Source organism: Salmo salar, chromosome 18 (assembly GCF_965601325.2).
Source record: "Salmo salar chromosome 18, fSalSal1, whole genome shotgun sequence".
In the NCBI taxonomy this organism is placed as follows: Eukaryota; Metazoa; Chordata; class Actinopteri; order Salmoniformes; family Salmonidae; genus Salmo; species Salmo salar.
In genome coordinates, this window is record NC_138308.1 from 69,169,046 (window position 1) to 69,192,831 (window position 23,786).

Genomic DNA, 23,786 nt, shown 5'->3' on the forward strand with positions numbered 1-23,786 from the left:
TTTTCCCCTCTCTTTTTCTCTCTTAAACGAAGCCTAAAACACGATGGCTTCAATAACTTGTAACCGAAAGGTTGCAAGATCTAATCCCCGAGCTGACAAGGTAAAAATCTGTCGTTCTGCCCCTGAACAAGGCAGTTAACCCAGTGTTCCTAGGCCATCATTGAAAATAAGAATTTGTTCTTAACTGACTTGCCTAGTTAAATGAAGGTAAATAATAAGAAAAGAACAGCATCATCAACCACATAGGGGCCTAACAACAGTATCGATATCCCTGAATGTTCTGGTGAAGGCACTTCTAAAAACAGAACTGATGAGGAATTGATTGGACCGACAGGCAGACATCCATAGTAAAACATTACCTCAGAACTAGCAGCTGTGTCGCCGATTGGGCAAAATGACAACAGCTGATTGATGATGTAACATTGTAGCTATTGATCAGTCTTGTTACGCATGAAGCATGATGGAGGGAGCGGCTGCTATCGATAGTCATGCTGTATCAACATTGAAGCTGTTAGTATGGCAAGGAGTAAGGCTACTGGATTGTTGGAGTATAGGCTATATTGTGCACACAAGCTTCACTGCTCTATTAAATTACAATCCACATACAGACATATACCCTTAAAAACAGGGTTCAACAACTAATACATTAGATAGTGATTTGGCTTTAACTGAAAATGGGCGTTGGAATAGCTTGAATTATTGTGAATGCAATAGACGGGTTGCCCGACAACCTCAAGAAAACGATAGACGCGCATCGCAGAGGCAATAAGGCGGTGTGGCGTTATGATTCCGGAAGGTCAGATCGCTGGCAAACAATGACAAGAAGCTGTCATGTGAAGAGTCGTAGGTGGCTCGTTTCAGCTCGTTGTATTTTGTTATTGATACCATGTCTTGTTTTGAGGTCTTTTGACTCATGTCACATCTATGATAATATGGCTCTAATTCGCTAGCTAGCTAACCAACAACTGTAACAAGCGCTCATTGTGCAAATGAATGTACGTTTTCAATAAACATTTGGAGAAGAAATATAGTTTACATGTTGTCAAGAATCCTTTTATTCTAAGCCAACCCGTCTGTTTCACCCGAAGTGTTGAGCAAGCACCGGTTTTGTTGCTAAACAACCCACCAGTCTATGCGGATGTCATCACTTTCTTTAAATAAGCAATGTAATGAATTACACACTGCTTCAACAAGCAGACTCCTCTTACTGTGGTTTCCCAAATGAGAGCATATTATTTCATCCTGTTTTGATATATGTCTGGGACTCCTGAACAGAAATATCGTGCTATTATTGTGTTATTAAGTGCCATGTATTGAGTGGTGTGTGGGTCTTAAAGGGAAACTTCGGCATTTTGGCAATGATGCCCTGTATCCACTTCCCCAGAATCAAATGAACTCGTGAATACCCTTTTTATGTCCAGTATGAAGGATGCTGGAGGCAGTTTTGCAAGCCGATGCTAACTACCGTTAGCGCAATGACTGTGAGTTTATGGGTATCTACTAACATGCTGTAACTTCCCCGGGTGGGTTGTTGGTATGCCAAAATCCTGAAGTATCCCTTTAATACCTGGGAGTCCTGCTGGGTAACTTTTAGCCCATGCCCAGGGAAACAGCGTTGCTATAGTAATGCAATCTAAGTGGGAGTATCATAGCAACCGGTGCTTTGAATCGCGCCACCCTCGGATTTCACCAGTGGAGATCAAAACAGGAACAATATTGGGGCGGAAGGTGGGGTGTGGGGATTCTGGATGGGAGCAGGGGTGAGAGTGGACAGGGTGATGGAGGGAGAGATGGAAGGGGATAGTGGGTCTTTATCTGGTCCGACCAAATATGGGCGTTGGAGTGGAGGAGGGGGTGGAGGGATGGAGGGGTAGAGTGTGTGTTGTCTGGTGGAGGGTGTGTCTGAAGTGATTTTCCTTCAGTGGATAAAAGACTAAGAGATCAATCGCACCTCAGATTATGGCTGTCGCTCATTCTGTTGGACTGTGTGTGTGTGTGTGTGTGTGTGTGTGTGTGTGTGTGTGTGTGTGTGTGTGTGTGTGTGTGTGTGTGTGTGTGTGTGTGTGTGTGTGTGTGTGTGTGTGTGTGTGTGTGTGTGTGTGTGTGTGTGTGTGTGTGTGTGCGCGCGCGTGCGTGTGTGTGTGTGTACGTGTTGTACAATGAAATGCAACGCCCTTTTCAGAAAGAAGAGAAAATGCATTCGAGGTATAAAACATTGGCCGGAGGGGATATACTGTAGCCTACCTCTTTCACCAGTCAGTCACATCTTAAATAATCTGTCAAGTACTATTGAAATCAGAACAGCTCTCATTGACAAGACAAAAACTACCAAAGCAGAGACAGATGAAGATGAGAAATAGCCCTTTCCCTATTCATAGCCACAGTGATCAGTCCTGGAATTACTCCAGCTATTTTAGAAAGAGCAAAAATTAGCTCATTATTTAGCTGAGGGAACAAGACTTCAGGTTTCCGCCAACCAGGAAATGGAGGGGTGGTGAGGAAATATATATTTTCATCTCACATCCACAAGAGGCTTTACAGTCAGGGTGTGGTTATTTGCTTGAAAATGGAGTTATCCACATTAGCTGGGCTTTATCTTATGGATAAAATGGATGGATTTCCTTTTTTGACTGGGTGAACAAACATGTATTAACATCAAATCTCCTTTGTGAAAATCCCCCCAAAATATACCTCTTTTCTTGTTATAGCAGCTGGCAGTGAGGAGTGATTGAGCCCAAAAGGCACACTAGTGGAATTGCACGGCCGTCTACACTGTTGACAAGGCGACGCCAAGAGGGGGACAATTACGCGCGGTAAGCCGTGCTTTATCGAATCAGGCGGAGGCGTAAGCGGGGAACCGTCTCTAGCGGAGTAGAGAAATGAAACACAGGGATTGTTATTGTTGTAATGATATTGGCGTTTCCGAGAGAAGCGGAGCGCCTGCCAGCCGTGAGCGGCTCACAGCTTCGAGTCTCAGCCCAGTCCCCGGTTAAAAGGTGGGAAGACCTCATCAGTCATGCATGAGTCTACAAGGAAACGCTGGCCCAGGTGTCTGGTGTCTGGGGATGCTGGTTGGGAAATACCAATAGTGAGGAGACTAGAGGGAGGGGAGGGAACAAAGGTGGGACCATGGAGGATGTATAAAAACATTCATAACTCAGACAGACTGAGTTTCTTTACAGAACAAATATTAAATGCAGGTTCTGCCTGTGCAGAGTAACTTTATATTGCAACTGTCACGTCCTGGCCAGTATAAGGGTTAATTGTCATTGTAGTTTGGTCAGGACGTGGCAGAGGGTATTCGTTTTATGTGGTTCGGGGTGGTGTGTTTGTTGAAGGGGCATTTGATTTAAGTATTCCGTGGTTTTTGGGCACTGTTTGATTTTCATGTATTCTATGTTTAGTCTAGTGAGTCTGTTTCTATGTTTGGTTAATTGGGGTTGGGACTCTCAGTTGAAGGCAGGTGTTGTCTTTTTGCCTTTGATTGAGAGTCCCATATATTAGGGTGTGTTTGTCATTGGTGGGAGATTGTTCTGTGTTTAGCCTTGTGCCTTGCCAGACTGTTTTGTTGATCGTTCGTTCTTTTGTTATTTAGGTGTTCATTTTGAATTTATTAAACGTCAAGATGAGCATACACATACCTGCTGCGTTTTGGTCTCATCACTACGACAATTGTGACAGAAACATTTATTAGAGCTTTCTATTATTTTCAAATATGAGATATGATCTAATGTAAAAAAAAAATTAAAAAAAGTATACTGTGACAGAAAGTGATCCATCTTCACTGTGTAGATTGCAATATAAAGCTTGCGGATCACACGTGACTTCCTTATGATTCTTATTTCACTATGCAGGTACAGTGTATGTGCATCCTGGATTTCACAAGTTAGGATATATTTAATAAAATCATCATCCTCTATTTAAAAAGGTCGCATGAACCATGTTATCTGTGACTGATTCCTATTTTTTTATCAAACCGTCTCGCTTTACACAAATATTAGCACACTTTCTCTCTCGATCCAAATACCAGCACGCATCCCCAAAGATCCATTAAACTATTACAGCAGCACAGGCCGAGTAATAGAACCGTGTCAATATTTGGAAAGAGCTAGGCCTCCGTCAGATGGCCCAGTTTTCTTGTCTTTTATTGGAGCCTTTCCCAAACGTTGGGATAAAAAAAAAATGCTTGCAATGCTTAGAGCTCAGTCACATCACCTGTGTGGTCCACACACACAAATTCACATTCATGTGAACACAGAGGCTAGGATAAATGAATTTAGAAAGTACAGAGTTTCCCGGTTGTCGTTATAGGCTAGCTTGTACAGACGAAGGGTTGAAGTCCAGTAGGAGCGTTTAATAGTGCCCGACAGATTCATATTATACAGAAGAGCAGAGGCTCTCGCTCTCGACTCTTTCTTTTCTCTAGCTTTCTCTCGCTCTTTTTCTTAAGTACTCCTTGTTTACGTTTTACATTCACCCATGCCTATCCACTACAATATGGAGTGTTTCTCCAGACATTATGGTACTGTATGGTACCGTCAAGCATGCATCAGTGTGACATACCCATCCCCTCCGTACAATAATAAATGGCCATGCTCCATATCAACTTATATGGGCATCTCCTCCCTCCCTAGAGGTGCATCATGGGACAGTGGGGGTGTAAAATGACTTTGGACTTTGGTCAAGTGGGAACAAGAATGGGGTATAGAGGTTCATAAAAACACCATCAGGAACCATTAACCCTATGATGTCATGCCATGTCGCCCGATAACAGTATCGAGAGAGAGAGAGCGCGCGTGAAGGAAAGAGAGAAGGAGAGAGAGTGGGAGAGAGGGGGGATAGAGAGAGAGAGAGAGAGAGAGAATGGGAGACACAGAGAATGAGAGAGAGCAAAGGAAAGAAATAAGGAGAGAGAGTTGGAGGGAGAGAGAGAGATGGAGAGAGAGCGAGGCAAAGGGAGAGAGGGGGAGAGGATTAGAGAGGGAACGCGAGAGAGATGGAGAACGTGAGAGGAATCGGGAGAAGGAGAGGGAGAGCAGCTGCAGACAAGCGATTAATGCAGGAAATAAATTGGCTGTTGTTTAAAGATAGGACCATTTGATCCCATATCCAAACACCCATGTATAATGACCCAGACAAAACACACACAGGCAACACACTTAGGGACGCATTGACGTTCCCTCTGGAGAGATACACTGAAAGCCTTTATCAATGCTAAAGACATTCTTTTTTTTTAAACTTTATGGGAATTTAAAATGGCTTGATACATAATGAATGCCACAATATCTGTTAACTCTTCATACTGGATAATTGGAGGATTTATATTACCACATATGTTTCTCCCTTATATTTCTGGTCAGTAGTCAAGCTGAGCTGGTCTGTCGGTGTGTGCATTGCGCCCTCTATTGGTTTTTCTTCTACATTGCGTTATTGGAAAGCCAAACCTGTTTATAAATATGGTCCAGGGATCATCAACTAGATTCAGTAGCGGGACAATTTTTTCTTGAGCGGATGGTTCAGGGGGCCGGAACATAATTGCAAATAATTTGTAGACTGCAAATTGACTGCAGGAAGCCCAAACAGATTGGGCTGAGATCACGTGTCTCTCTATTATGCGTGGCAATACTTGGGAACTATAAGGCCTGTCGTCGCAAGAAAACCAAGATGCAGCGGAGGTTGTGGATTCATTATGAATATTTAATCAAATGAACCACTATAAACAAAACATAAAACAGCAACGATAGCAAACAGTCCTGTCTGGTCAAAAACGAACGAGACAGAAAACAATCCCCCACAAAACCCAAAGGAAAAACAGGCTCCTTATGTGTGACTCCCAATCAGCAACAACGAACTACAGCTGTGCCTGATTGGGAGCCACACACGGCCCAAAACAAAGAAATACAAAAACTTAGAAAAATGAACATAGAACGCCCACCCAATGTAACACCCTGGCCTAACCAAAAATAAAGAACAAAAACCCCTCTCTATGGCCAGGGCGTTACAGGAACAGATGTCTTAAATAGAGCTAATTTCCTGGTGTTATTACAGTCTTTATTGTCCCCAAAAAATAAAATAATAATTGCTCAAAAACCTCAGAGGGCCAAATAAAATCATCCGCGGGCCAAATTCGGCCCGGGGGCCGCCAGTTGGAGAACCCTTGAGTAGTCCATCAATTCCTAATCTTGTGTGTGCCTTACCACTGACCCCCCCAGCTCATAAAAACATTTTATATGAATGAGCTAGTGAGAATTGGATGGTAAATAATTCAGCTGTAAATGCAGGTCAACAGCTGTCATTCACTGTAGTACCATACAGTATGTCTCCACGAAGGGACAGTGTTTTCAAGTCATGAGCTTATCATAACATAATTATATACACCATTTAGCAGACCCTTTTACCCAAAGCAACTTATAATCATGCGTGAATACATTTTATATGTGGTTGGTCCCAGCGGAAATTGAACCCACGGCATTGTAAACACCATGCTCTACCGACTGAGCCACATAGGAGCACTTAAAGCGAAGGGACCATATAGTGTGATCAGGCATTTTTCATCCTCACAACGGTTAAGGTTATGATTGGGGAATAGAGGAATCTGATCCTAGATCTGTGGTTAGGGGCAACTTTGATCTTAAATGGGTAACTTCTCCCTCGAGCATGGGCCCAACACCAGTATGGTATTATTGTTCTTGGCCATAACCTTTGTTCACATGACTCTCTGTTAATGTGTGCCGCTAATGATATCAAAGGGTCTCGAAACCGCAGCTTGTTTGTCTGTCAGTCAGTCCTAGGCAGACACTTTCCAGAGTGTTTCCCTCTGGAAATAGAGATAGAAATGTGAGAACTAACCTTCACTGCAGACCTGAAATATGACCTTACTCAGGCCCACAGTTTTGGCATTGGCTGGCACAAGGTTGGCGTAGTCCACGACCTGGCATTGAGTCACGAGTGCCATCGTACCCTGTTGAGAATCTAGCCGGAGTGGGCACTGTCCACCCAGTTAGAATTACAGTACATCAACCTCATACACACAGGTTATACAAGCCAGCCATGGAGGTTAGACCTATCATCCACATTCTACCAAAACAAAAATGGCATCATTGTGCTCTATTTTAATCTCATTATTATTAAATTGAATATAGGCCTATGATCAAATGCATGTCTCAATAAAGTTAATTGTCGTGCACATCCAACCATAATCTTCCCCTGGGTTAATAGGGACAATCTTGTATACCCTTTATAGTTTGATAATGCTGTGTAGAAACACACACACACACACACACACACACACACACACACACACACACACACACACACACACACACACACACACCACACACACACACACACACACACACACACACACACACACACACACACACACACACACACACGGCCACGCTGCTCATAAAGGATAAATGGGGGTCGTTAGTGTGACCCGCCTCAATGGTCATTAAGACTTGAGAGATGATCAATCATTTTATGACATAGTGAGGCCCTTCTGCTGCTGTTTACTGCCAGCCAGACTGGAGATGAGGACTGGGTCATTGATTCATCAGGTCTACTGCATAGGGAAGAGTCAAAGGAATGCATTATCATGCTTGTTTAACATCAAATAATCACACAATATAGTAAAATGATGCGTAACTTCAGTCACCATAACTGTAAAATTTTTTAGGTAATTCAGATATATTACCCTGTCTCTAGTCTGTGTGGTTTCTTTAATAATTAGCACCCATGTGAGAGTATTCATTATTATAGTTAATATTTAGAATGGATAGTCAAAGCATACAAAGCAGGGGATCTATGTAAACATATGTGAAGAAAACTCCATTCCGAGGGCATCTTCAATACAATAAATCAGATATTGTGATTTCATGAGGACAATTAAAACCCTAAGATTGATGTGCACGCCCCCGCATGAGTCAAATTAGCATAATACACAAATAAATCTGTCAATTTAAGCTACAGATATCGTTTATTTTGTTGCATTGGATGCATGTATATTTTCTCTAAAGAAACATAAAATTATATTAAAGTAAAAAATAAAAATACAAATCACTATACATGAATTGCTAGTGACAACCGTTTCAAAGGTTAAAGTACCTCAAATAAAATAAATAGAATAAGGTCTAAACCTATGATAGAGTTGTAAGAATACATCGTTTTTTTGTTATTGACTAATTCTAGAGATTTTATTAAATATTGGATTTCAAGTAAAAATATATTGCATTTGGGGACAGATTTCAAATATTTGTTTTTGTGTTATGTCAAATGTACCAGAGAGAATGAAGAAATGTTTGAGTATTTCAGTAGTTTTGTTTTCATTTGAATAATAACATATTACATATGTCATTGTAAATACAGTGGGGCAAAAAAGTATTTAGTCAGCCACCAATTGTGCAAGTTCTCCCACTTAAAAAGATGAGAGAGGCCTGTAAGTTTCATCATAGGTACACTTCAACTATGACAGACAAAATTATAATTTTTTTCCCAGAAAATCACATTGTAGGATTTTTAATATATTTATTTGCAAAATATGGTGGAAAATAAGTATTTGGTCAATAACAAAAGTTTATCTCAATACTTTGCTATATACCCTTTGTTGGCAATGACACAGGTCAAATGTTTTCTGTAAGTCTTCACAAGGTTTTCACACACTGTTGCTGGTATTTTGGCCCATTCCTCCATGCAGATCTCCTCTAGAGCAGTGATGTTTTGGGGCTGTCGCTGGGCAACATGGACTTTCAACTCCCTCCAAAGATGTTCTATGGGGTTGAGATCTGGAGACTGGCTAGGCCACTCCAGAACCTTGAAATGCTTCTTACGAAGCCACTCCTTCATTGCCCGGGCGGTGTGTTTGGGATCATTGTCATGCTGAAAGACCCAGCCACGTTTCATCTTCAATGCCCTTGCTGATGGAAGGAGGTTTTCACTCAAAATCTCACGATACATGGCCCCATTCATTCTTTCCTTTACACGGATCAGTCGTCCTGGTCCCTTTGCAGAAAAACAGCCCCAAAGCATGATGTTTCCACCCCCATGCTTCACAGTAGGTATGGTGTTCTTTGGATGCAACTCAGCATTCTTTGTCCTCCAAACACGACAAGTTGAGTTTTTACCAAAAAGTTATATTTTGGTTTCATCTAACCATATGACATTCTCCCAATCCTCTTCTGGATCATCCAAATGCTCTCTAGCAAACTTCAGACGGGCCTGGACATGTACTGGCTTAAGCAGGGGGACAAGTCTGGCACTGCAGGATCTGAGTCCCTGGCGGCGTAGTGTGTTACTGATGGTAGGCTTTGTTACTTTGGTCCCAGCTCTCTGCAGGTCATTCACTAGGTCCCCCCGTGTGGTTCTGGGATTTTTGCTCACCGTTCTTGTGATCATTTTGACCCCACGGGGTGAGATCTTGCGTGGAGCCCCAGATCGAGGGAGATTATCAGTGGTCTTGTATGTCTTCCATTTCCTAATAATTGCTCCCACAGTTGATTTCTTCAAACCAAGCTGCTTACCTATTGCAGATTCAGTCTTCCCAGCCTGGTGCAGGTCTACAATTTTGTTTCTGGTGTCCTTTGACAGCTCTTCTGTCTTGGCCATAGTGGAGTCTGGAGTGTGACTGTTTGAGGTTGTGGACAGGTGTCTTTTATACTGATAACAACTTCAAACAGGTGCCATTAATACAGTTAACGAGTGGAGGACAGAGGAGCCTCTTAAAGAAGAAGTTACAGGTCTGTGAGAGCCAGAAATCTTGCTTGTTTGTAGGTGACCAAATACTTATTTTCCACCATAATTTGCAAATAAATTCATAAAAAATCCTACAATGTGATTTTCAGGATTTTTTTTCTCATTTTGTCTGTCATAGTTGACGTGTACCTATGATGAAAATTACAGGCCTCTCTCATCTTTTTAAGTGGGAGAACTTGCACAATTGGTGGCTGACTAAATACTTTTTTGCCCCACTGTACATGGTTCTTATTAATTAAATTAAAAATGTAATTACTTAACTTGCTCCAAAATAACTTCACAATGTGCATAATAATAGTTTCACCTTCTTTATCACAAAAAAGGGATATGACCTCTAAGTCCATGAGTTTTTTTTATTTAACTAGGCAAGTCAGTTAAGAACAAATTCTGATTTACAATGACTGCCTAGGAACAGTGGGTTAAATCTTTTGTTCAGGGGCAGAACGACAGATTTTTTACCTTGTCAGCTCGGGGATTCAATCTATCAACCTTTCTGTTTCATGCCCAACGCTCTAATCCCTAGAGTACCTGCCGCCCCAAACAAGTTATTGCAAGGGTATATTTTGTGCAAGATTCTAAAGTGAATTTATTTTACTTTATTTGATATGCAACATTTGTGATGGAAAACAAAGCCTTGTTCCATTCAATTTCAGTAATATGTGCGTTCCAGAAGAATTTCCCTCTAGGAGAGATCTTGTTCTTGGAGTGAAAAAGTTAACATTAAAAAAGTATTAGTACATTTCTTGTCCAGCAGGGGGCAACCTTCTAACATAAGCTGTGCATCTATCTTAATGTGTTCTCCGAAACACAAATATGATTTCATTAATAAGTCCTGAAGGTATTGCTTGCATATAGAACTACATTCTGTATAATGTATTGGGAATTGATATGTTTCTAAGAACTTTCTATAAGAGAGTATATTCCCTTCTTTATCAAATAAATCAAGCACAAAAATAATATTTCTTTCAAACCACTTATGGAAGAATAAAGACTTGTTTTTAACAACAATATATGTGTTGTTCCACAGAAGTGTTTTGTCTGGGGAGAAGTTGTGAACATAACATAGTTTCCAGGCTAAAAGGGCTTGTTCATGAAATTTGGACAGTTTGATGGATATTTTTGCAGGAGAATAGTTGCACTTCCACAAAAATTGAAGACCATCCAATTTCATTAAAATATGACAGGGAATGAAGTACCATATAGGCTCAGAGCTAAGCATACATCTTTTAATCCAGTTTACTTTAAAGGTATTGTTGATATCAATGAAATCAAGCTCACCATCAGCTCTTGATTTGATATTGGTTTGATATTACAGATTTCTTAAATTTATGTTGTTTATTTTTCCATATAAAGTCTAGTAAAGTTTTGTTGATATCTTTGCTGGTTTGATCATCTACAAATAAGGATAGAGCAGGGTAGACAAAACGTGACAAACCCTAGGCTTTGTACAATAAAACCCTTCGAACAACAGAGAGGTCATGCTGGAACCAGTTTTTAAACATGGATTTTGTTTTCTTTCATCTCTGAGAGAAATTGACGGATAATATGGTTTTTGGCCATGTGCACCACTAAATATTTCACATTATCTTTCACTGGAATATTCTCAATAGATTGGTAATTTGAGTTACGTGGGGAAAGTTTTTCGCATTTATTTAAGTTCCAGACCATAAGCCGAAGAGAATGATTTGATAATATTTAGTGCAATAGCAACTTGATCCTTGTCTTTTAGAAACAGAGTTGTATCATCTTGCTAACTGAGATATTTGTATTTATTTTCCAAATAGTGAAATACCTTTTAATTCAGGGTTGTTTAAAATGCAAATAGATAGCAATTCTACAACTAAAATTAAACAGAAAGCTGAAATAGGGAAACCCTGGCGTACACTATGGTGAATATGAAATATTTTAGATGTGTTACGATTGATCATAATAGAACTACAGTATTAATATATATATATATATATTTTTAATGTAACCTTTATTTAACTAGGCAATTCAGTAACACATTCTTATTTACAATGACGGCTTATCCCAGCCAAACCCGGACGACGCTGGGCCAATTGTGCACCGCCCTATGGGACTCCCAATCAACGCCCGGATGTGATACTATAATAGAGACAAAGCTAGTCCCGAAACCAAAAGTGTACAACGAATGTATTAGTCATTTGTGTTCTATTGTATCAAATACCTTACAAAAGTCGAGGAATAAAATAATAGCCTCGGAGTCAATTGAATCAGCATAATCAAGTCTAAAACGAATCTAATGTTACAGCTGATGTGGCGACATTTCATGAAACCAGTTTGGTTAATAAGGTGGTTTAGGCCCATTTTAAGTCCATTAGCGTACGCTAAGTTATCAATTTATAATATGTATTTAATAATGTAATAGGTCTCCAATTATTTATGAAAAGGGTATCTTTATCAGGTTTTGGTATTAATAAAATAACCCCTTGTTTCATGGTAGTAATCATCTCACCCTTAGCTAGGCATTCTTGGAACATGTTGAATTCTGGTTCCTCTAATGTTCCCAAAGGTGTAAATACAATTCCACAGAAAGACCGTCTGTTCCAGGTGCTTTGCCCTTCTTCATGTATTTCAGAGCATCTCTAATCTCAACTATAAAAAACTCACTTTCACATATGGACTTTTTTTATTTAACTAGGCAAGTCAGTTAAGAACAAATTATTATTTACAATGACAGCCTACCCCGGCCAAACCCAGGCAACACTGGGCCAATTGTGCACCGCCCTATGGGATTCCCAATCATAGATTCAAACCAGAGACTGCAGTGACCCCTCTTACACTGAGATGCAGAGCCTTAGAACGCTGCACCATTCGGGCACAAATAAAATAAATACAAAACATGGACTTGAACTCATCAGAAATAATTGGAACATGACCACGGACATGTTTCATAAAATGTTCACATTCAATCCCATTAAAACTAGATTTATACAGGTTTCCATCGAAAGAATACACAACGTCAGAGATTACCTTAGGATTCTTACACAAGATATTGTCAATATTTAAGGCAGAAAGAGATTCTTTTATAGTTCCTTTTTTCAAGAACCAAAAAGATTCTAGAGTTTTTCTCACCCTTCTCAACCCATTTTGCTCCAGATCTAATGAAGGCCCCTTTAGCTAAATACATGTACATTTGATCTAGTTCTATTTGAGACGTTTTCAAATCGGTTTCTTCCTCTGCTGAAAGGGTATTGTTTTCTAAAAGAACATTCAATTTATTCATAAACTCATCTTCTTTCAAACATTTTTGCTTGTTTAGTTCCTTACTGTGTGTAATGGTGATAGATCTTACTTTGAATGTAAGTGTTTCCCAGTTACTTCAATGCTTTGGTTCTAAATCATTTGAATTAAATGGGTCCGTGAAAAAAATTAAAATCTGTCAGTGTAAGCTAGAGATATCTATTATTTTTGCATTGGATGTGTCTTAATCCACCGCATCCGCCTATGTCGCACTTCCGCATCTGCGGTGAAAGGTGACAGAGGTAGAGCAGTGTTCCAGACATCCTGAAAAAACGGTCTTCCCACAAAATCGTCTATAGCATCTGAAAAGTTTGGTCTACCCACTAATATGACCTGTGCAAAGGTGAGACTCTCACGAACACATACAGGTCTCATAAGACTCGTCTGAAGGTCCCCTGGTACCAGTTGAAAAATGTAAAAAGTATTTATGGAGACTGGTTAGTACTAAAAATAAGGGGTTAAATACATATAAAAATAATAATAAAAATAAATGTTTCCTGATCTTTCTTATATCTCTCAGATATAGAACAGACATTTCAGAACAAACTTCCCTTAGATCTTTTTTGGGACTATCTGTTGTTTCATGTAGCGAATCTGTTATTCAATGCGTTTGTATGGGCTAATAGCAGTAAGGCCCAACATTTTTTTTCACATTTTTTATACTTTAAGGGGTCTTAAAATTGGGGCAGGTAGCGTTCTCCTGGCATCCGCCAAACCCAGATTCGTCCTTTGGACTGCCAGACTGTGAAGTGTGATTTATCATTTCAGAGAACGCGTTTCCACTTATCCAGCGAACAATGGCAGCGAGCTTTACACCAATCCAGCCGACGCTTGGCATTGTGCATGGTGATCTTAGGCTTGTGTGCGGCTGCTCGGCCATGGAAATCTATTTTATGAAGCTCCAGACGAACAGTTATTGTGCTGACGTTGCTTCGGTAGTGAGTGTTGCAACAGAGGATAGACGTTTTATACACGCTACGCGCTTCAGCACTCGGCAGTCCCTTCTGTGAGCTTGTGTGGCCTCAAACTTCGCGGCTGAGCCGTTGTTGCTCCTTGACATTTCCACTTTACAATAACAGCACTTACAGTTGACCGGGGCAGCTCTAGCAGGGCAGAAATTTGACAAACTGACTTGTTGGAAAGGTGGCATCCTATGATGGTGCCACGTTGAAAGTCACTGAGCTCTTCAGTAAAGGCCATTCTACTGCCAATGTTAGTCTAGGGAGATTGCATGGCTGTGTGCTCAATTTTATTCACCTGTCAGCAATGCGTGTGGCTTAAATAGCTGAATCCACTCATTTGAAGGGGTGTCCACATACTTTTGCGTATATATTGTAGCTTAGTAGAACCTCCCCCCGGCTTAGACAGGGCTTAGACTCTTATGGGTCAATGCTAGATACATAAAACATGGCTCTATTACGTTGTGGCAATGTTTGAAGACTGAAAAGCATTCTTATTTTCTCTCCTTTGTAAAATAATCACATGGATCTAACACAGTTGGATATATGAAAGTAACAGCTATCTATGACAGTATCTTCACATATGGCAAATACATATGGCAAATACATATGGCAAATCATCTTAACCTTCAAAAGAGCCACAATATCGGTTTGGTTGAGTATGTATGTACCACAAAAAACCACCAATAGATGGCAGTATTACATTGAAATAGCTCTTCCATTACCTGGACACAGGCCAGGGATGGGCAACTTTGATGGGAGTGGGTCTGCATGCCCACTCCCACCAGTCAGAGCCGGCCCTAGCCTTGTGGAGGCCATAAGCGAAAAGTTTCCAGTTCCTATCCCTGACAAAGACTAACCTGTAAACATAGCATTGGGAGAATAAACAATAACAGTTTCCATCAGACTGCTTTCATGACAAATACCAGACATATATCAATCCCACGCACACAAAGTCACACACCCACTCCAACACGACAAACATCCCCTGCACGCGTCAGCATTTTCTTTCTCCATCAATCTTCCTACACTGAATTTTTGGTACCCTTCGCATGTCTTTAAGTGAAACACTGTTTATCACCTGATCCTAAGTCAGATATAGAGGGGGGGGGGGGGGGGGGGGGGAACGCCTGCTTAATAACTCAACCACAACTAATCTAGGACCAGAGGAACAGACCACCCCATGTCTCCTCTCTCTCTCCTTAATGCAATACTGCGCTGCTATAAATCATTGATGAGACTGTCAGCAGCTATGGTACTATTACATGGGTAACGGGGAAGAGTGGAGGATCCATCCTGTGACCTGTCATGAGCTGTCACAAACAGTATTGATCTAAGAACTGTCAGTAGACCTCCTGTCCTGTGATTGTGTTGCTGATACTTGGACCTAGGAGAGGATAGCATATTACAGAGATCTAGAAGAAGTCCCAAATGACACCCTATTCCTATGAGACCTGGTCAGCCCTAGCTAAAAAGTAAAGCTTAACATTATTCAAACCAGTGCACTAAGTATGCACCCTATTCCATATGGACATATAGGGAATACGGTAGCATTTGGGACTCACCCAAAAGACTAACAATACACATTCAATTTACGCATACCCTCAAAAAGACTCGAGAGAAGAATGGTTGTGTTTTAAATCACAGATCGAGCGCTGGGAGGACTAGATTACCTTGAACAGCTCTCAATAAATGATATGTTGCTAATGAACATGAAAAACTCATCTGTAACACTGATAGCCTTGTTTGAAAGATTCAAAATAATGACCACAGGCTAGCTACCACAGTTAAAGTAATAGGAGCTGACTTGCTGCCCAGGCTACTATTGATTGCAACGAGAGCTGAAGAGTGTTTCATGTCTATACAGGCTAGTTGAAATGTAGTTGCTCCTACAGCCATGCTGGAACAGAACATACAACTAGAAACATTGATTTGAAGTCCCTCAGGGACATTCGTACCATAAAATGTTACGCGTAGTGCTTCATTTAACCAGAGGCTATTTCAACTCCCTGTTATGGATCTGAGAGAGACAGCCCTCTGGTCTCTTGATGTAGGCTATTGCATAACTAGGGCCTTAGAGTTTTTCATAGTCCGGTCATGTGGTAAAAAGAAAAAAAAAGAAAATACACGTCCCTAATAATAAGACATGCTAATAAGACATGCTAATGTTCTCTCAACGTTGAGGAAGTGTTTAGAGAACCTAGCATTGGCAAAAGAAGACACACTGCAGACACATACATTATATTCACTGCTATTCACTGCTAAACCATGATACTTCAAAAAATATCTTCACCAACTTACTTTTGCCAGAGACTTTCAAGGTTAATACAAAAGTCGACGGGCAGTAATCTTATGAAGTCAGGTATCCATTTTCATTCAGACTCCTGAACTCTTGAGAGTCTTGGTGCTTATAAAGCAGTATCTCAATATTGGAACCCTTCCAGCTAGCTTAATTCAATTGGGTATTCAGACGAACGGATCTTGAGAAAACTGGCCCAAAAAGCTTCAAGGATATATTATTCGCAATTTACCTTTCAATGTTCTGCCGAAGACTGACAGAATTCCCATGGGAATCAATTTGTTTTGGGCAGGGAAAATCACTTTGCTCATGACAAAAACCTGAGTAGGACAGCATAACTGTCCGTAAGACACACTTTACACAGGTTACGCCCGCACACACAAACGCACGCATGCACAGACGCACACACACACTCTGAACACACACACTCTGAACAAGAGCCATTATTCCAGATGAAGGAGAGGAGTTTGTGACAGTCCAATAATAACACCACAGGGAAATAATTGGTGTTGTTTGTGATGTAGAGTGATGGAGTAGTGGTACTAGTATCTGTGTCTTGGTGATTATGGTCAAGTGCTGCAAAGAAGGACCTAGAAAAGCTGCAGCTGGCCCAGAACAGAGCAGCATATCTCAGCCCTTCAACGTACACAGAGGGCCTACGTCAACAACATGCATGTCAGTCGCTCTTGGCTCAAAATATAGGAGAGATTGACTGCATACATTTTTTTTTTATATATATATTATTATGTTCAAAATTCTGTATAATCAACTCGCTCTGACAGACATACTTACCCCACCAGACATGCCACCAGGGGTTTATTCACAGTTCCCAAATCCAGACCGAATTGAAGGCAACGCACAGTATTATATAGAGCCATGATCACATGGAACTCTCTTCCATCTCAAATGACTCAAGTAAACAGCTAAATTAACTGTAAAAAAACTAATAAAACAATACCACATAACACCTCTCCCCTATCTGACCTTGTTAACCTAGTTAAGGCAGTTGTAGTAATGTATGTAAACGTGTAAGTCTGTAATGTCTATGTTAACGTTTTTAAATGTATGTAAATTGTAAAGTATTCTTGTCTGTAATGTCACCATTGGTGTCGGCTAATGGGGATCCCAATAAAATAAAACAATGGAGAAACCATCCTGTATCCTTCCCATTAGAGAACTGGGAAGTTAGAGAAAGTTAGAGATCTGATGGAAGACAGTGACTCACAGGTACATAACTAGTAAAGAACATAGCAAATTCACTGCGAGTGATCTATAAAGCCCTGCCAGGACTTTTAGCTCACAGCCCAGCAAACCAAAATCGGTTCTGTGAACGTTCCCAGAACATTCATTAGGTTGCCCCAAAAGTTCTAATAACACAAAAACTGTTCTGTTGTGATGATTGAATATACATTGTTTGTATAAAACGTTCGCCTGATGTTCCCAGAACAAGTTGTGTTATTACATTACTTGGAAACCTAATAACAACCTTAGGGGAATGTTCTGTAGTGGTTGTTACAGATGTTGTGCACAACATTTTAGTGAATGTTAGGAGAACATTCCAAAGATATTTAATTTAAAACATTTTCTGAAGAAGAAAAAAACATGTTCACTAAATGTTTTGGGATGTTATCATCCTAATGTTAGATAAATCCCAAACTAGAACCTGATGGGAATGTTAGCTAATGTCCTGGGTATGTTTCCGTATTTCTGAGGATATTGTACTGTATGATGGCCCTGTGATCAAAGTTTGTCAAGTACACCACAAGCCTTTAGAACGAATCTAGGTACAAATGAGGGTCATGACAATGGTACCTTCTGCATCATGGCTGTCTAATATTTGAACTCGAACTTACCTAGAAGAGGGGAGAGACAAAAACTGCAGGTCAATATTAGACAATTGACCGAGGGCATAGGGTCACATAGACGGTAACACCTCTTCCAACCAGAGACAGTAGCAGGGTCATAAACCATGTCCTCCTCCTACAGCCTCTATACAACAGGTGAAATGCTTATTACGATCCCCTAACCAACAATGCAGTTTTAAAAAATATGGAAAGAATAAGAGATAAAAGTAGCAAGCAATTAAAGAGCAGCAGTAAAATAACAATAGCAAGACTATATACAGGGGGGTACCGATACAGAGTCAATGTGCGGGGCACCCGTTAGTTGAGGTAGTATGTACATGTAGGTAGAGTTAATTAAAGTGACTATGCATAGATGACAACAGAGAGTAGCAGTGGTTAAAGAGGGGGAGGGGGGTGATGCAAATAGTCTGGGTAGCCATTTGACTAGATGTTCAGGAGTCTTATGGCTTGGGGGTAGAAGCTGTTTAGAAACCTCTCGGACCTAGAGTTGGTGCTCTGGTCCTCAAAGCGAGCAAAGAAGTTGTTTAATTTGTCTGGGAGCAAGACGTCGATGTCCATGACAGGGTTGGTTTTCTTTTTGTAATCCATGATTGACTGTAGACCCTGCCACATACATCTCGTGTTTGAGCCGTTGAATTGTGACTCTACTTTGTGTCTATACTGACGCTTTGCTTGTTTGATTGCCTTGCGGAGGGAATAGCTACACTGTTTGTATTCGGTCATGTTTCCAGTTGCCTTGCCATGATTAAAAGCGGTGGTTCGAGCTTTCAGTTTTGCGCGAATGCTGCTATCAATCTACGGTTTCTGGTTAGGGAAGGTTTTAATAGTCACAGTGGGTACAACATCACCGATGCACTTGCTAATAAACTGGCTCACCGAGTCAGCGTGTACGTCAATGTTATTGTCTGAGGCTACCCGGAACATATCCCAGTCCACGTGATCGAAGCAATCTTGAAGCGTGGAATCCGATTGGTCAGACCAGCGTTGGATAGACCTGAGCATGTAGCATTTCCTGTTTTAGTTTCTGTCTATAGGCTGGGAACAACAAAATGGAGTCATGGTCCAGAATGCTACCAGTCCGTGTCGCGCATTCGATATGCTGATAGAATTTAGGAAGCCTTGTTCTCAGTTTAGCTTTGTTAAAATCCCCAGCTACAATAAATGCAGCCTCAGAATATATGGTTTTCAGTTTACATAGGGTCCAGTGAAGTTCTTTCAGGGCCTCGGGGTGTCTGCTTGGGGGGGATATACACGGCTGTGACTATAATCGAAGAGAACTCTCTTGGTAGATAATGCGGTTGGTATTTGATTGTAAGGAATTCTAGGTCAGGTGAACAAAAGGACTTGAGTTCCTGTATGTTGTTATGATCACACTATGAGTCGTTAATCATAAGACATACACCCCCACCCTTCGTCTTACCAGAGAGTTGTTTGTTTCTGTTGGCGCGATGCATGAAGAAACAGGGTGGCTGTACCGACTCTGACAACATATCCCGAGTGAGCCATGTTTCCGTGAAACAGAGAACTTTACAATCTCTGATGTCTCTCTGGAAGGCAACTCGTGCCTTAATTTTGTCCACCTTGTTGTCAAGAGATTGGACATTGGCGAGTAATATGCTCGGAAGCGGTGGATGGTGTGCTCGCCTTCTAAGTCTGACCAGTAGGCCGCTTCGTCTGCCTCTCCTGCTGCGACCGCGTTGTTTTGGATCGGCCTCTGGGATAAAATCCCATGTCCAGGGTGGAGGGCCGAACAAAGGATCTGCTTCTGGAAAGTTGTATTCCTGGTCGTAATGTTGGTAAGTTGACGTCGCTTTTATATCCAATAGTTCTTCCCGGCTGTATGTAATAACACTTGAGATTTTCTGGGCTAACAATGTAAGAAAAAATACATAAAAAAACAAATTACTGCATAGTTTCCTAAGGACCTGAAGCGAGGCGACCATCTCTGTTCCGCCATCTTAAAACTTAAACGGTTTAAAGGTCTTACTCATATTGGCTGCGGAGAGCGTGATCACACAGTCTTTCGGAACAGCTGGTGTTCTCATGCATGTTTCAGTGTTATTTGCCTCGAAGCGAGCATAGAAGTAGTTTAGCTCGTCTGGTAGGCTCGTGTTACTGGGAATCTCTTGGCTGTGCTTCCCTTTGTAGTCTGTTTGCAAGCCCTGCCACATCCAATGAGCATCATAGCCGGTGTAGTACGATTCAATCTTAGTCCTGTATTGACGCTTTGCCTGTTTGATGGTTCATCAGAGGGCATAGCGGGATTTCTTATAGGCTTCCGGGTTAGTGTCCCGCTCCTTGAAAGCGGCAGCTCTAGCCTTTAGCTCCGTGCGGAGGCTGCCTGTAATCCATGGCTTCTGGTTGGGGTATGTACGTACGGTCACTGTGGGGACGACATCATCGATGCACTCATTGATGAAGCCAATGACTGATGTTGTGTAATCCTCAATGCCATCGGAGGAATCCCGGAACATTTTCCAGTCTGTGCTAGAAAAACAGTCCTGTAGCTTAGCATCTGCTTCATCTGACCACTTTTTTATTGATCTTGTCACCTGCTTTAATTTTTGCTTGTAAGCAGGAATCAGGATGATATTAGTATGGTCACATTTGCCAAATGGAGGGCGAGGGAGAGCTTTGTATGCGTCTCTGTGTGTGGAGTATAGGTGGTCCAGAGTTCTTTTTCCTCTGGTTGCACATTTAACATGCTGATAGAAATTTGGTAAAACAGATTTAAGTTTCCCGGCATTAAAGTCCCCGGCTACTAGGAGCGCCGCCTCTGGGTGAGCGTTTTCTTGTTTGCTTATGGTGGAATACAGCTAATTCAATGCTGTCTTAGGGCTCGTAAGACCATGATGCCTGTCCAACAGGGTAAGAGGTCAGGAAGAGAATAAGATAGAAAATGGATGATGGAAAGTCTAACTCTTACAATCTCTATATCTATCTATCTATCTATCTATCTATCTATCTATCTATCTATCTATCTATCTATCTATCTATCTATCTATCTATCTATCTATCTATCTATCTATCTATCTATCTATCTATCTATCTATCTATCTATCTATCTATCTATCTATCTATCTATCTATCTATCTATCTATCTATCTATCTATCTATCTATCTCACACGCACACGCACGTGCACACACACACACAGCAACCATTAGCATCTATCAATATCTAGTTCAATGAATGTGATATTCTGCCCAGTCATGGGTGAAGTCATCCTGTGGTAGCGTCTAGTTTTCAGAGGGCTGGTCAGATGCATGGCACAGTGCCATGGCCATGCCCTCACACCAGCCCTGGGAAGGCTCCCTAAGGCCTGGTACACAGTGATACAGTGACAAGCCCTGTCTTTGTGATAACTGAGAATCAGAGACAATTCCTCACCCGAGAAAGGGAGAGAGAGAGACAGAAAGAGAGCTGGGAGGGGGGACAGAGATATGGGGGAGAGACAAACAGATGGCGGAACAGAGATGGTCGCCTCGCTTCAGGTCCTTAGGAAACTATGCAGAGCGGAGGGTGGGGGGACAAGAGCCAGAAAGAGAATGAAGAGGAGAAAAAGAGAGAAGACAGAAAGAGAGAGAGGGCATGCTCCTCTCCCTCACCTCCCTGAGAGGAATACTGATCTCCAGACCAACAACAATACCTTTGTTCTCATGGAAACGCTGTGTGGTACAATATGTAGTTGTGTTATTCATGTGAGTGATTGTAATGACGAGAAGATTACTGTTTGGAATGACAGAATGTTGACTGATTGCGACATTAAATGTGGGCAGCATAATACTGCAATAAAAGCCTGTGAGATGGCTAGTATGTGTGGTAATAACCCATCAATCAAGTGCAAGTCTGACTTGGTCCTGAAAAAGACCCATCACAGGTCAAAACATCTGTCATCTGTCTAATTAAGAAAAGCACTTGTGGGAATGCAATGCATAAGGGTGCATGTTCACTTTGTTTGCTTTGGGCTGTTCAAGCCAGCATCTGTCCAGTTTCTCTGCATGGATATTACAACTAAAGATTTCTTTAGTTGTTAACATCGAAACTGACGTATCTATCAATAACTAACAGAGAGTTTAACCAGGGCAGACAGCTGTCAGTCAATATGAGTAGCTGGAGCAATATGATGCTGGTACTATAACCATTACCCGTCCAATCAATAGGACATTATCCTAATTCATATAGCAATGCTGTTCTCTTGGGACAGTTGCTTGGAGAATAATAGGTTTTATCAAATGAATCTATAACCCAATGGGCAAACACTGGTTGAATCAACATTGTTTCCACGTCATTTCAATGATATTACACTGAACCAACGTGGAATAGATGTTGAATTGACATCTGTTTCCGGTGGGAAGTTACTGCAATGCATTAAGAGCCTTTGACTATAGAAATTATGCTCATCATTTTTTATAATGTACTGCATTTTCCCAAAGGTGCTTTGCAACAGGGCTGCAAAGAAGCGGGTAAAATGCTTATGGAAACATACAGGGCAAAGCATATACCGGTATTGTAGACTAAGTACTTGGAAAACTGTGGATTTGCAATGCACTGAAGACAAAGATTATTCGGCAATTTTAGATGTGTTTCAATGTGCTGCAATGTTATGATGTTATAATCTTACCAATAAGCATTGCTTCCACGTTGCAATAGTGTTGGTGGAATGTCCTGAGAGTGCCCTAACACTGAAAGACAGTAAATGTGTAGAGTTGAAGGTAGTGGATAACATTTACTGTATATCTACCAGCATATCAATGAGCTGGTATCCAGTCACTGAGGAGTGAACAGTAGGCTACTGGTCATGATTCACATATACAACCCCTCACTCTACAAATCACACACTAAAGAAACGTCCCTCTTTCGAATCCAAACCCCTCCCCTTAATGTTAATCACATGCTACATTCTCAGTTCCTTTCAGGTTCTTTTCAAAACAAGTTAACATATTCGAGTTTCAAAACCTCACACTAAAAAAGAACAAAGATATTCAACTCCCTCTTTCCCATTTACAGCCAAATTCCAACCAGGGAGATAAAAACAAGACCACTTCAACCAGTGTGGATGTGGGGAGGGATGGGAGCTGCACATCATTGAAGGGTCAGTCACCAAGCAGTTGATGGTTGTCCTTCGCTGTCTCTGCCCCTTCCTTTAACACCAGACAGGGCCAACATCCCCGTTATTTGCAAGAGGAAGACACGCAGGTACAGGGGACACAGAGCGGGATGCCTCGTGAGGACCCGCAGAAGGCGAGTGTGAAACTGCCGTTACCGTCAACATTACTCACCAACGTGCAATCATTGGACAATAAATTAGACGAGGTACGATCACAAATATCCTACCAACGCGACATCAAAAATTGTAATATCTTATGTTTCACGGAATCGTGGCTGAATGACGACATGGATATTCAGGTAGCGGGATATACGCTGTACCGGCAAGATAGAACAGCACACTCCGGTAAGACGAGGGGGGGGGGGGCGGTCTGTGCATATTTGTAAACAATAGCTGGTGCACGAAATCTGAGGAAGTCTCTAGATTTTTCTCGCCTGAAGCAGAGTATATTGTGATAAATTGCAGGCCACACTACTTGCCTAGAGAGTTTTCAGTTATACTTTTCATGGCTGTTTATTTACCACCACAGACAGATGCTGG

The 23,786-nt window shown here is 41.3% G+C and overlaps 1 protein-coding gene across 1 annotated transcript in view; it reads right to left on the reverse strand.

Moving 5' to 3' along the window:
• LOC106577504 (ankyrin-2) overlaps nt 1-23,786 on the reverse strand; it is a 262,877-nt gene that overhangs the window by 192,614 nt on the left and 46,477 nt on the right. The window lies entirely within an intron of this gene.